General features: G+C 39.3%; 1 protein-coding gene across 13 annotated transcripts in view; it reads left to right on the top strand.

Moving 5' to 3' along the window:
- The first annotated feature begins 166 nt into the window (after positions 1-166).
- The window catches only part of CLOCK (clock circadian regulator), a 142,632-nt gene continuing 130,927 nt past the window's right edge, over positions 167-11,871 (top strand). For 5 of the 13 annotated variants that reach the window (XM_049092969.1, XM_025435856.3, XM_025435855.3 and 2 more), the window contains exons 1-2: positions 167-351; positions 1,579-1,657. The gene's annotated coding sequence lies outside the window, so the exon portion shown is untranslated. The other 8 variants (XM_025435847.3, XM_025435853.3, XM_025435848.3 and 5 more) reach the window with 6 other exon arrangements.

Raw genomic sequence — 11,871 nt, 5'->3', positions numbered from 1 at the left:
GGCTTTCCAGTACTGAGCGCGAGGAAGTGGGCGCCGGGGAGCTCCCGGTTTCCCTCCGCCGACGGCGCAGACGCACGGCCCGAGGGCGCCCGGGATCCCCTCCGCGGCTCCGCGGCCCCGCGCCGCCTAACGGGCCAAGTCGCATGCGCGCCGAGCTGCGCCGGGGAAAGGGAGAGTGAGGGGAGGGGCGAGCGGCGAGCGGCGGCCGCCGGAGCCCGCGGGGGCCGCGGACGACGCATGCGCCGCCAGGGAGCGCAATCACGGGCCGCGCTCGCGGCTGCCGGCTCCGAGAGGAAACCCCGCGGGCGAGAGCGCGGAGGAAATCTGGCCGCCGACGCGTGCGCGCTCCCGGTGAGTGGCGCCCCGCCGGGTGGGCCCGGGGCTCCCGTCGGCCGGCCGCCCGCCTCGCCGGCGCATGCGCGCTCCCGGGGCCGGTGGAGGAGGGGAAGGGAAGGGAGGGGGAGGAGCGGGCGCCGTAGCGGTGCATTTTTTTGGAGGTAGGTGGGCGGGGGTGGGGAGGGAGGGGAGCGCCGCCCGCGGGCCCAGGTGCTGCGTGTGCCGGCCGCCGCGGGGTCGCCCGGACGCCGCCGGGGTCGCGGCTCCGAGTGGCCGCAGCCGGAGTCGGGGTGGGGGAGGGAAGGGGCCGGGGCCGCCGCCAGCCACACGGTGAGGGCGCGGGGAAGGGAGGGCGGGGGGCGGGGGGCGCCGGGGGGCGGCGGCCCGGGCAGGGCCGGGCGGGAGCCGGAGCCCAAGTTCCCTGCCGGTGGCCCTGCTGTGCCCTTTCCCGGGAGTTGGGGTGGAGCCGCGCTCGGGTTGCGGGGCCCTCCGGGGCCGCTGGGGTTACCTGCGGGGCGGCGGCGGGGCCGGGGCTGGGGCCGGGGCCGGGGCCGGGGCTGGGGCCGGGGCGCGCGGCGGGCCGGGGGCGGGGGCCGGGGCCGGGGGCGGGGGCCCGGAGCGCGCGGCGGCGCTGGGGCCGGTTCCCGCGGCGGCGCGGCCGGGAAAGCCGCAGGCGCGGGGCCGGGAGGGCTTTCGCCGGGGACCCGCTAGGCCTTGTGACCCACTTTATTCCTGTCACAACTCGGGCACGTTTGGAGCGGCGCCCAATGGGGCGGCGGGGCGGCCAGCTCCTCGGGGAACCCCCGCCCTCCCGGCGCCCGGCCCGCGGTCGGAGCGGGCGGCCGCCGCCCGGGGGCTGGTTCCGTTAGGGGTCGGGGTTCCGGGGCTGCGGGCGGCGGGGCGCCCCGCTGTGCCCGCCGTCCCCGCCGTGCCCGCTGCGGCGGGGCGCCCGGGCCTCTCCGCCCGGTCCCGGCGCTCCGGCCCCCGGGGGGTCCTTCCTGCACGTAGCGCCGCAGAGCGGGGGACGCTCCTGAGTGTTTTCGCGGCGGGTAGAGGTCCTGTTGGTGACGCCGGGCTCCCGAAACATCCACGCCGCCGCCTCTGACCTGGCGCATCAGACAGCTCGGGTCAGGTGGTCGTTGCCTTGCTCTGGGGATGCCACGCAGGAGGAGGACTTTAGGGCTTACCAGCCTTTAAAAAAAAAAAAAAAATCAAAAAAAAATCCGATGTTTTCTTTTACAGCGAAGGCAGAGCACAAGAAGAAAGTTTTGCAGTCATTGGTGATATGACTATTACGCTGATCCCCCAAATCAAACTAAAGGTAACTTCACTTACTGCATTCTAACTGGTGGCTTTTGTTTTTGTAGTAAGAGAGTTGTGGGGTTTTTTGTTTTGTTTGTTTGGTTTTGTGTTTTGCGCCTTCTTCACCTGCTTCACAAAACAAACGTCCCTAAAAGGATAAAACTTAGCTAATGAGTTGTTTTCTTGAAAGTCATCCCTTGGGACACCTCAAATCTGGTTTTTTGTTTTTGTTTTTTTATTTGTTTTGTGTTTTGCGCCTTCTTCACCTGCTTCACAAAACAAACGTCCCGAAAAGGATAAAACTTAGCTAATGAGTTGTTTTCTTGAAAGTCATCCCTTGGGACACCTCAAATCTGGTTTTTTGTTTTTGTTTTTTTATTTGTTTTGTGTTTTGCGCCTTCTTCACCTGCTTCACAAAACAAACGTCCCGAAAAGGATAAAACTTAGCTAATGAGTTGTTTTCTTGAAAGTCATTCCTTGGGACACCTCAAATCTGGTTTGTTTTTTAAGATCTTATGGGGGGGTGGGCAAGAGAGGGAAAGGAAACTAACTCAGGTAGTTATGTAGTTGGAAGGACAAGATGTCATTAAAGGTTAGGCAGGAGAAGGCAGATGAATGTTGTGGTGGAGCTAGTCTCGATCAGCCACGAGAAGAAAAATGAGGAAGCTTTTTGTGCACTGGCATGGAGAGCTCTCCAAAATATGTTATAAAGTGGGGGGAAAAAAAAGCAACCCCAACAAGGTGTAGGACAGTGTGAATAATGTGCTACTTTATGTGTAAAGATGTGGGGGAGGAATAAGAATATGAACTTGCGTTTGTTCTTCAATCATAAACTCTGGGAGGATACTGGGGAAGTAGTACCAGTGGGAGAGAGGGAGAAACTGTAGTGTCGATGAAGGGGGGTGGGAAGTGAGATGTATACTGCATGTGTCTTGGTATTCAAAAATTTTTGTGATGATGTTACAGATTCATAAACTAGGTTAAACAAAAATCCTCTTCAAAATGACTTGCTCTGTGGGTTTTGTCTGTTTGCCTGTCTCTGTTCCATTACTTGTGTTGATTTGGGCCATTTTCAGTATGATTTCTCTTACTGTTTTTTAGAAAAATGATATTGAAAGTTTAGAATAAGCTTGGCTCTTTCTCCTTTAATTTTTAAGATGCTAAATGTCACAGACTAACTCCTGCAGACGCTTAGTTGTATTTTGCCTTGCTTAGATATATAACGGCATTGTTTACATGGGGCATTATGGCTGGATTACGCAGTTTTCAAAGGATGGTTTTGTGTCCCCTTCCTCTTTTTTCAGGAGTCATAGTCATATGAAATTTTATTTTTCTTAACCACAGAGTTGTGATAATTGGAGAATATGAACACTCCATTACAATGATAATAGACCTGATTGTCTAGTAGTTTGCTTTTCAGACTGGGAAACTCTTTTCTCTTAAGGAAATCACATATGAACCTCAATGAAAATTTGTGAAGATAGTTCTTATGAAAAATTAAAGTTGAGATGCAGTGTATTTCTATTGGTGCAATAATGTAAAAGACTTTTTTGATTTATGGATTGCTGTAAAAATTGTGTGGGTTTTTTTTTTTTTTTTTTTTTTAAAGCTTTGCCAGCCTAACCTTTATAATTAGGTTAAAATTGAAAAAGGGCTTTGTTAGAGTGGATATAATTTTGAGGGGAGGGTACTGAAACTCCCTCTGGTGGCAAATACTGTATAATCAAAGTAGTGAACCTTGAGTAGTGGGTGACAATTGCTTTGGGCATTTTTGTTACCAGTATTCCTTTTCATTTTGCAGGATAGGATAATTGCATTATTTCTGTTTGATCTGTAGGTCTGTAGTAGCCAAGCTTCTGCAAAATGGCATTTATTTTTCATTTGAAACCATGTGGGTTTATTAATCCATTTTAAAAATAGAATCATATTTCAGAATTTTACTTAATATTATTTTTAAAATTATAGAAGTAAATTGATGCTGATGAAAGATGAAAACAACACAATTTATTATCTAAGTGAAAACTTCCTTTGCATACCTAGACTTTTATTTCACATCCCTCCCCAGAGATAACTGCTGTTAACACTGTTGTATAACCACCTAGATCTTCTGTGTGTTTATAAACATGACTTTTTCATACCGAAAATTGAATTATCTCTTTTGTCCATTTGCCTCTGCTGTGGGCTCTTTTACTACCAACAGGGCAGGGAGACAACTTGGAGTATTTCAGAAAGTTTATAACATATGGTCATATGGTTTACTCCTTAGAACATACTCTTTTCACTTGTGAGGGGCCAGTCGGCTTGGAGTGCATTTACAGCTTGCAGTTAGATCATACTGGTGTGAGCTTTATCTGGTGTAGGTTGGATTCAGCTGAAAGAGTTGGATTCCTTGGATTCTAGGGTTTTCTTTGGGCTTTGACCTGGTCAGTAGTTCACAGGTTAAACTTTTTCTCCTGTTCTTGCAGACCACTAGGAACTCCTTAGATTACATGATGAGTTTCTTTGGGTCTTCTGAAGTGAATGTAGGCAGACTCTTAACTAAGAGACATTCATTCTTGAATGAAATCTAGCCTGTGAAGGGGAAAGGAGGAGAAGAGGCTTTTTGGTCTGACTTGTACTTAGCCTGACAGCAGACATGTCTCCTGACAGTGAATATGCACACCTCCACCCACCTCCTATCTCACCCTGCAAGAGAATACTACTTTTCTAATAATTCTTTTCAGGTGAAAGAGTGCAGAAAGTTAAGAGGATTAACCAAAACTAAATCTTTACTCAGCTATGTGAGATACACAGATGAAGTACCATCGACCCTGCCTTCTATGGGTTTGAAACCAAGTGTAATTAAAAGAGCACATGTGTAATGATTATTACACAAGATAGGAAATGATCAATTCCAGAAGAAAAATATACGTAAGGTTTATATAAGGATGAGGCTCTTTCCAGCCTTTTATTTTTACAGGATGGGGTTTGGAGAAATAATTTATATTCAACCTTTTAAATAGTTAAGAAAGGATAGAGCAAACTTAGAAAGCTCCAGTCTAAAAAAAGAAAGCTCCAGTCTTAGCCTTCAATGAATAAGGAAGTAAGGAGTTTAGTTGCATTGTTATAGCAGACGTTTATAAGACTAATTGATACTTGCTTTTTTTTTTTTTATAGTAGTACACAGGAAAGAGCCATTTGATGTTTAGTTTGATAATTATGATACAGCCTACATTAGGTTTCAGGATTGTTAGGAATATTAAGAAATTTAATTCTGTCAGTTGTTATCTACCATCTGATATGTCAGGCAGTGTCAGTATTAAAACTAAATTGTTTCTTTTTTCCTTTCCTGAAAGCACATATTTAATGTATTCTTCCCCCACAGTTTTACTTCTTGTGCTGTGTCAATTAAAATACATGTTGGCTGCAAATATCTTAAACAATGAAAACAATGAAAGCAAACAACATTGTGAAAAATTGAAGCTCTATATTACACCAAAATTACCTTTTATTGTTTTGTGTGTTTCCGTCCAATTCTTTGCAGATGCATAAATTTTTTCTTATAGGCATTGTACCAGTAAAGATTGCATTTTCCCTTTTATCAAGTCTAACATGCTAGATGAAGTTGTATGAATTCTATTTTAGAATAAAGCGTCAGAGTGATTTATTTCTTACTAATTGACTATAATTACTGTAATGGCATTTATATTTATAGGTTGCTTTTCAACCGTTTGTCAGTCTGTTAGTGTAACTTCTGTGAATTAGATGGATAGTGTACAGCTCTGTTAGTGTAACTTCTATGAATTAGATGGATAAGAGATTCCTGTTTTTCTCCATGTTTTTGGTTATGCAAATTTTAAATTACCTAAACCCATCCTCATAAGTATAGTGTTGTCTTTTTTTATTAATGTGTTTTAGGTGTGTATTTCACAGAGATGTAATTCTGCTATTTTAAGTCTTAGACTAAGTCAACAGAAATCACTTGTAAAAAATTTTTATTTTATTTAATTATTTATTCATAAAAAATACACAGAGAGAGAGGCAGAGGGAGAAGCAGGCTCCATGCAGGGAGCCCAATGTGGGACTCGACCCTGGGACTCCAGGATCACACCCTGGGCAGAAGGCAGTGCTAAACCGCTGAGCCACTGGGCTGCCCGTAAAAAAAATCTTTATGAATTGCTTTTGACCTGTGGTATACTGCTTAGGATGTGACTTACCTTTATTTTTCAGAAACATTTTAATTTCTACATTTATGAGGTCAAATAGTAATACAGAAATTCCCACTTTTTCAGAGTTCACATTTAATCAGGTACTTTAATTTTTAATTCTCACCTAGAATAGTGGAAAACAAAAATACAGGTTAGTTCATGTTAAGTGGTTTTGTATTTAAAGACAAAACAAAACAAATCACAGATGGGGGTTTTACTAGTAAAGACTAAACCATGTCCCTAGTTAAGAATTTGTTATTTGCATTAAAATATGACTTTAATGTAAATAATGCCTTTGTCTCTTTCTTAATCTCTTTCTCCCAGTTATAAAAATAGCACATCCCTAACATAGAAAATTTGGGAAACACAAAAAAGCATGAGTTAAATTTTTAATGTATTATTGGAAATCCCACCACAAAGAAGTGCCATTATTAACCTTCTGGAATATCTTCCAGCATTTTGTTTAGCCATTATATAAATATATGTGTACTTAGTAGAGGCTTAATGATGTTTACAAAATGGGCTCATAATGCACCTACCGTAGTGCAAATTATTCTATTCACTTACCAATAAATCCTGAACATCTTAATGTCAGTATTTTTCTACAACATTATTTTTAATGGTTGTAGACTACTCTTATCTTTTTGTGTGATCATTTACTAACTGATCTTTTTCAGTTGGACATTTAAGTTACCAATTTTTAAAATAATAGTGTCACTTTTGAATTAGAATTTAAATAGACTAATATTGAATTTGTATTACTACCCAGATTAAACTGAGCTTTTGTGCTTTGTGTTGAAAAAATATACCATAAGTATATAATAAATTATCTAATAATGATCCATAATAAAGTGAACCCAAGATTTTTATAATGTTATTTTATTCCTAAAGTATGTTTTACTTTGAATTGTATTAATCTAACTTTGCATTTTATGAGCGTAAATCTTTTGAATAACAGTATTCTAGAACAGGCTTTCTAAGTAGGGTGGGGAAGTAGTCTGTACACATTAAAATGAAGTTCAACAGAGAGGTTTTTTTGATTGCTCCAAAACACTTCCTTAAAAGGAAAATCTAAATACCAAGAAAGAATCCTTCATCACCCCCAAATTGACATTAGCTTTGTATAGGATTTCTGTGACATTTTATTCTACTCCTAGGTATATCTGTATCTTCCAGTTTAAGTTGGGGGGATAAACTAAGTTAAATTACTTTTAAGAGAAAATAGGTGAGCTCCTACTTAAAGTTCAATACGGTAATTTTTAGTATGTCTTCTCTTGTCTATTTTTGGAAGTTTCTCAGGTTTAATGAATATACTTTTGATAGTGACTCCTTTTTACTTTTTTCTCTAGCATGAAAGTAGAAGTTTTTAGTTTTATTTTCTCAGTGATGTGACCAGATAATTAAAATATCTGGTTTTATTCTAAGTAAAGCTTGTTTATTGCCTGAAACTTAATGACAAAGACAGCACTACTTTAACAAGGCCTTAATGACTTACATTGATAGCGTGGTGTGGTGATCACGAGAGCAAGGTTCCAGAGCTAGCCTGCTTGGGGCATTCAGATCCTGGCTTTACTGCTAGATGGCTGTAGGACCTTGGACAAATGTTACCTCAATTTCTCATTTATAAAAGGAAGATAATACTAGTTTATAATATGATTTGAAGATTAAATGAGACAACACATGGAAATTACTTAGAACAAAGAGCATTATATTACATAGTTAAGTGGTCAATAAATGTTAGTGGTTATTCCGGTTTTGTTATTTTCAAAGTGTATACCAGACAGGGCTCTTACTCCCCCCCCCCCCCCAATTTAAATATATTTAAAGAAGTTGCTTAGAGTTTAGTTTTTTGTTTTGTTTTTTTAAAGATTTTATTTATTCATGAGAGACACAGGAAGAGAGGCAGGGGGAGAAGCAGGCTCCTTGCAGGGAGCCTGACAAGGGACTCGATCCCAGGTCTCCAGGAACACACCCTGGGCTGAAGGCGGCGCTAAACTGCTGAGCCACCCAGGCTGCCCTTAGAGTTTAGTTTTTATGTAGAGTTTGGAGTGCTTCTCTTTTTATGTGACTTAGAATAATAAAGTTACTAGAACATATTTCCAAGATGCATGGTATTGTCTATTTCTTTGAAGTCCTTTGTCAAGTTTTGATTCATGAAAACTGGTAACTGGTTTTCTTCTGTGTTGAAACTTAGATTTTAGTTGAGGTAATATTAGAAAAAGTTATTTAGGAAACCCACAGATTAAAATGAAAAATGTTAGTACTTAAATTTTGTTTTACAACTTTATAATACAATGGAAAGATCAAAGATTTTTTATTAGAAGCAAGAAGTGAAGTGACCAAAGCATTAGTGGGAAAATCTGTTTCCAACTCTTACCTGATAATTTTTGTCTCCATCAGAAATGGTGATAACATAATAATGTATTTATAATTATAAAGATTTCTTAGTTTCAAGATTAGACTTTTATTGCGTGAAGTAAGTTTATATTAACTTCTTTTTAGACTTGATCATTCTTTTTCTGTAGGTCTATAATCTTGTTGGAGCTGATCATTAAAATTTGTAAACTAATTTTTCTTTTGAAAATTGTTGTGATTTTTGTAAAAATGAGTCTTGTTCCTTAGAAAAGAATTAAGGTGCCAAAAATCACAAAGAAAATCTATGATGAAAAAAACCACCTAAAATCTCAGGGATGAGCCCAATTAAAAACTTTTCTCCCAGTATCTTCTGAGGCATTTGTGTGTGTGTGTGTTGCAATTTTATAGTAAGTGGAATATTTGTAGTTCTGTAAGCTTTTTTTTTTTTCATGTGTACTGGATGTCTTTGTGAATAAATACAGATTATCATTATTTTAATCAAGTGTTAGTTTTTTACTTTGAGTATTTAGTTAATTTTTTTTTTCTAAGTTTGCCACTACCATCAACTTTGACTTCTTGAATCATCTGCTTTGCATTCCTTTTTATCCCTCTGTTTTGCTTTCTTTTGAGTTAATAAGTCATTTTTATTCTGTTTTTCCTACTATTTGGTTGTGAGTTATATATTCTTATATTTTTAGTGGTTGTTCCAGAGATTATAACTAGTATACTTAATATTATAGTACAAATGACTGCTTCTACCATTCTGCAGTAATGCGAGTTTAATTTTTAACTCCTCCTCCAACCTTTTTGTATTATTATTGTTCTATATTTTATTTGTGCAGATTTTAAACTCCATATTTTAGACAGCCAATTTTTGTTAATACTTACTCTTTCTAGGTTTCTTCCTGTCTTTGTGTGCTTCTTTCTGGGATCATTTTCCTTTTGTTTGAATAGGTTCCTTTAGTATGTTTAATACTAATCTACCTACAGACAATGATTTTTTTTTTTTTTGAGATAGTCTTAATTTCACATTCTTTTTTGAATTTTTTTTTTTTTTTTTTTTTTTTACTGAATATAGAAATCTAAGTTGGTAGTTATTTTTTTTCTTTATTAAAAAATGTTTTGATGTCTTCTGGCTTTTTATTGAAGTCCACTTCTAGTCTTATTGAAGGTAATTATTACCTTATAATCTTGCTGATAATCATTTATTTTTCTTTGACTACTTTTAAGACTTTCTCTTTTTAGTATTTTAGCTCTTTGACTATGATGTGTTGAGGTGTGGTTTTCTTTGTGTTTTGCTTTATGTTCATTCAGCTATTTGAATTAGTAGTTTGATGTCTTTTAATTTGAGGATATTCTGTTATTCCTCTTCAAATATTGCTTCTGTTTCCTTCCCCCTTTTTCAGATTCTCATTTAGACATGATATAAGTCAATGATTATGTTCCACACATCTCTTAAAATTTTTCTCAGTGTTTCATTTGAGTATCTTCTGTTGACCCTTCTTCCATTAGTAAAACTAGTTTCTCTTTTGTTGAAACTGATTTATTGTATTCTTAATTTTACATTGTAATTTTGAGTGTTAGAACAATTTAATTGTATTTTATAGATTTCTAATACTTGAGTTCTCTCGAATATACTGATTAGTTATTTAAATGTTTGTTGATTCCAATATCTGCATCATCTGTTCTGCTTATAGGATTTGTTTTTCTGTTGGTTATTGGTTGTGTGGTTGTATGTTTCCAGCTCTTCATATGCATGCTGAGTTTCTGAAGGAACTTGTCCATTTCATCTATGTTGTAGGATTTGTTGGTAATCTTATTATCTTTTAAATACAGAACCTATAGTTCTGTATTTAAAATTTATAAGATTTTAAATATATATTTTTATATATATTAAAATTTATTTAAGATTTATAGTTAAATCTGCAATCTGTAGAGATTCAGTATCATTTTTGACTTGGGTAATCTGTATCTTTTTTTCACTTGATCAATCTGGCTAGAGATTTATTAATTTTATTAAGGTTCTCAAAGAAACTGCTTTAGGTTTAGCCAATTTTCTCGGTTTGTTGTTTATTTCCCACCTCTGTTCTGAACTTTATTATTTTCTTTAACTTTTTAGTTAAAGTTTAGTTTTTTAGTTTTAGTTTGTTTTCTGTTTCCAGTTTCTTTGGGTACAAGCTGAGGTCGTCGATTTCCTGTCTGCATTCCTCCCCTGTCCATCCCCAGGTGTGGTATAAACTTCCCTCTAAATATTGCCTACAGATTTTATATATATATATATTTTTTTCCATTTTCATTCAGCTCAAAATAGTCTCTGATCTGCTTTTTGATGTCATCTTTGACCAATAAATTATTTAGAAGTGTGTTAGTTTTTAGATAGTTGAGGATTTTCCAGAATTTAACTTAAAAACTTTCTGTTTTTAAGTTAGTTTCATTGTGATGAGAGGACATACTTTATTTTTTTTATTTTTTTAAAAGATTACTTATTTATTTATTCATGAGAGACACAGAGAGAGAGGCAGAGACACAGACAGAGGGAGAAGCAGGCTCCATGCAGGGAGCCCGATGTGGGACTCAATCCCAGGTCTCCAGGATCACGCCCTGGGCCAAAGGCAGGTGCTAAACCACTGAGCCACCCAGGGATCCGAGAGGACATACTTTACATGACTTGGAACTTTTAGTTATATTGAGATTTGTTTTATGGCTCAGAATTTAGTCTATCTTAGTAAAGGTTCCATGTGCATTTGAAAATGAATATATATCCTGCTGTTACTGGCTGATGTTATATAAATGTCAGTTAGGTCAAGTTGGTTGATTTATAAGTTTTTCTTGAATGCCAGACATTGTGATTAAAAACAAAATAAAGTAAACATTACTGAGTATGTTTTGTCAGGCAGGGTTCACTTTTTCTCCTAGGCAGGTAGAGTAGGGAGCCAATCATCTTAATTTATATGGAGGCTGGATTGCTATTTTAGTAATTTGATGATACTTTTCTTCTTATTTGCCTGTTTTGTACAGTGTGGACTTCCAGGACTTTCACTTCAAAGCCTGGTGGTCTTTGTCCTCTTAGCAGTGCCAAAGGTGGGAAATTTCACTTTGCTTTTCAGTTTTTCAGTTAACTATTTAGTCTTTTTACTCTATATAGTTTTAAAATTAAGCTGATGTCCTGGCAGAGATAGTAGCTTTGATCTTAAAAGTCCCTGCAGTCTTCCAGTTTTGTTACTCCAGCCCTTGTGTGAACACCAAAAGCTCTTTTGAGTTCTCTATCCTTTAGCATCAGTGTTCTGCACAGAAATTTGTTTTCAGCCTCCAGCCCATCCTCATAATCAGGAAATACCCAGGTTCTCTTGTTCTCCATCTTTCCACATCTTCTGCCTTAGAAGAATAGGATTTTTGTAACTTATTTAGCTTTTCTAGTTGTTCTCAGCAAGAATATAGGCCTGCTGTAAGCTATTCTATCTTACCTGGATGTGGACAACTTATTTTTTAAAGCTACACAGAATACTTAATTTCCATGAGCTATTTTGTGTTAAGTATTTTATTTTATTTTATTAAGATTTTATTTATTTATTCATGAGAGACGAGAGAGAGAGAGACAGGTAGGCAGAAACACAGGCAGAGGGAGAAGCAGGCTCCACTCAGGGAGCCTGACGTGGGACTCCACCCCGGGTCTCCAGAATCACAGCCCGGG

Source organism: Canis lupus, chromosome 13 (genome assembly GCF_003254725.2).
Source record: "Canis lupus dingo isolate Sandy chromosome 13, ASM325472v2, whole genome shotgun sequence".
Lineage (NCBI taxonomy): Eukaryota > Metazoa > Chordata > Mammalia > Carnivora > Canidae > Canis > Canis lupus.
The sequence above is the reverse complement of the archived record's forward strand: the minus strand, read 5'-3'. Positions and strand labels throughout refer to the sequence as shown.